General features: G+C 28.5%; 1 long non-coding RNA gene across 1 annotated transcript; it reads left to right on the top strand.

Moving 5' to 3' along the window:
- The first annotated feature begins 345 nt into the window (after nucleotides 1–345).
- Nucleotides 346–1444, top strand: LOC139430048 (uncharacterized). Its single transcript, XR_011640663.1, has 2 exons — nucleotides 346–1157; nucleotides 1217–1444. It is a non-coding gene; the product is annotated as an uncharacterized lncRNA (long non-coding RNA).
- The last annotated feature ends 1719 nt before the right edge of the window (nucleotides 1445–3163 follow it).

Raw genomic sequence — 3163 nt, 5'->3', positions numbered from 1 at the left:
AGAAGAATAATTTTTATTCCTAATGCAACCCTTCTAGTTTGATAATTTATTTTAAATACCGTTTTGTTGAAGGTACTCTACGCAGCTAATAACTATAAGCTCAAATTTATTGGATCATTCTTACATAAAATTAACCGCAAGGTTGCTGGACATAACAATTACGCATACTTCCGAGCAAAATTTGACTTTGGGCACTTTAGCACTGAAAATATGTTACAAATTAATGCTTTTGTAATATAGGCTTTATTTTCAAGAAAAAAAAAGACACCAAGCCACAGATTTAATAGTGACAGTTGTATATAACTAATAATGCATAGAAATATATGCTAGATTGTAAAATAAATGACATTGTATTTAAAAACAAAGTTTCATGAAAAATTTCATAAACACTTTATTTTTATTGCTGCATATCACAAGAACATTATCCTATAATTGTTATATATGCAAAAATTGTCCAGATGAAAATGATTTGGAACAACATCGAGATGAATGTACTCTTTTGAAGGGAAAAGCGGAAGTAACGGGTTGTTTAAAAACACACAGTCGAGGCATAACAAGCAGAGAATGCAACTACGAAATTATAAAAATATTTAAAGATGGAGAGTGGAAAACGAAGATATACACAATGTGCGAAGTACTTCTCACCTTAGATCCAGACGCAAAATGTTATCTTTGTACTTCGGAAATGTGCAACAAAAGTAAAAACATTTATTATTCATCACATTCATCAATTTTGGTTGTAATGAATATTTTTATTCTGACGTTTCTTTAAATAAATTTATGTCAATTTAGATTAACTTCAAAATCTACTTGTGTTAGTATATAACGTAATACCAAGAAACCATTCGTACCCGCAAACCGTGAAATAACGCATTCGACTTGGACCGATTCACAATTGGGATTTATTGGTCGTTTCTCATCTCTGCAATTAGCTTCATTTTGTTCTTAAGAAAGAATAAGCATGAAATAGTCCCTCTTTCGAAGAATATATTTCCTTCGCGCTTTAAAATATTTATGTATCCGAATGCGGGAAAGTACTATGTATTAGATAATCATAAACCAACCCACGTATACATGTCGTTAGTGTTATTACGCAAATGTAAGGCGCCAATAAAGTTCATAAACCAATGAATACGTAATTAACACGAATGTGTGAGGTATGTCCCAGATTGAAAACGCGAGATTAACTGTTTTTTAACGACCTTTAACGTTTTAGTATCACCGAAAAGGAAACGATGTAGACGTTTCTTTTTTGGGTTAATGACGTAACTGTTAGAAATCTAATAAACAAGCGGGTACTTTGTACGATGAGAAAAGGAATTTTATTGCTTACTTATACGAACGTATCTGTAAATTTAATCTGACTGATGTATTTGAATTATTAATGTTTAAAATTGAAAAACTAATTGATTTCATTTCCAATAAATAAATGTTTAAAATTTTATTATCTCTTTGTATTACTATAAATATCATATTTAACCTTTTAAAACTATGATGTAATTATGATGGATGTTTCTAGTTCTGGGTGTAGTGTGAAAACTAAAGATCTCAACTATCTTGCATCAATGAACTTATTCTCGGGTAATGAACTTTCATTAATTAAGACTTGTTTATATACAACACTTTGTACATTATAAAATTAAAACGTAATTCAACTGTAAGTTTTAATTCGACCCAGTTGAACTTGTATTGTAGTACAAGAGGCATGGCTTCCTAAAAACTACCCAACCAAATTATCGTTAAAACATTGTAAAATAACCCGATTTTTAAAAAGTTGATAACTTAGTTTCTAATTATGATAGAGTGCTTATCTTATGTGTAATATAAAGAGCAATCTATATAAAATATTTATGGTGAATTTCATTTTTTCAAGTTTTATCGCACAGGAGGTACGATTTTTTAAAGACAACCCAACCCAACACTATTAAAAAACACAATGTCAAATTCTATTAATTTTAATAAAATTGATAACTTTGTTTCTAATTATGATAAAGTGCTAATTTTGGGTTTAGTTTAAAGAGCAATCTATATAGAATACTTGTGGTAAATTTCATTTTTTCAAGGTTAATAGTACAGGAGATATGATTTTTTGAGGACAACCCAACGCTGTCAAAACGCAATATCAAATTCAATCAGTTTTAATAAAATTAATAACTTTGTTTCTAATCATGATAAAGTGCTTATGTTAGGCTCAATTTAAAGAGCAATCTTTATAGAATTTCATGGTGAATTTCATTTTTTCAAGTTATATCGCACAGGAGGTATGGTTTTTCAAAGACAACCCAACCCAACACTATTAAAACACAATGTCAAATTCTATTAATTTTAATAAAATTGATAACTTTGTTTGTAATTATGATAAAGTGCTAATCTTGAGCTTAATTTAAAGAGCAATCTTTATAGAATATTTGTGGTAAATTTCATTTTTTCAAGGTTAATAGTACAGGAGATATGATTTTTTGAGGACAACCCAACGCTGTCAAAACGCAATATCAAATTCAATCAGTTTTAATAAAATTGATAACTTTGTTTCTAATCATGATAAAGTGCTTATGTTAGGCTTAATTTAAAGAGCAATCTTTATAGAATTTCATGGTGAATTTCATTTTTTCAAGTTATATCGCACAGGAGGTATGGTTTTTCAAAGACAACCCAACCCAACACTATTAAAACACAATGTCAAATTTTATTAATTTTAATAAAATTGATAACTTTGTTTGTAATTATGATAAAGTGCTAACCTTGGGCTTAGTTTAAAGAGCAATCTATATAGAATATTTGTGGTAAATTTCATTTTTTCAAGTTTTATCGCACAAGAAGTACGATTTTTTAAAGACAACCCAACCCAACACTATTAAAACACAATGTCAAATTCTATTAATTTTAATAAAATTGATAACTTTGTTTCTAATTATGATAAAGTGCTAATCTTGGGTTTAGTTTAAAGAGCAATCTATATAGAATATTTGTGGTAAATTTCATTTTTTCAAGGTTAATAGTACAGGAGATATGATTTTTTGAGGACAACCCAACACTGTCAAAACGCAATATCAAATTCCATCAGTTTTAATAAAATTGATAACTTTGTTTCTAATCATGATAAAGTGCTTATGTTAGGCTCAATTTAAAGAGCAATCTTTATAGAATTTCATGGTGAATTTCT

Source organism: Onthophagus taurus, chromosome 1 (genome assembly GCF_036711975.1).
Source record: "Onthophagus taurus isolate NC chromosome 1, IU_Otau_3.0, whole genome shotgun sequence".
Taxonomy (NCBI): Eukaryota; Metazoa; Arthropoda; class Insecta; order Coleoptera; family Scarabaeidae; genus Onthophagus; species Onthophagus taurus.
Note: the sequence above shows the minus strand (reverse complement) of the source record. Positions and strands in the feature narration are given on the sequence as shown.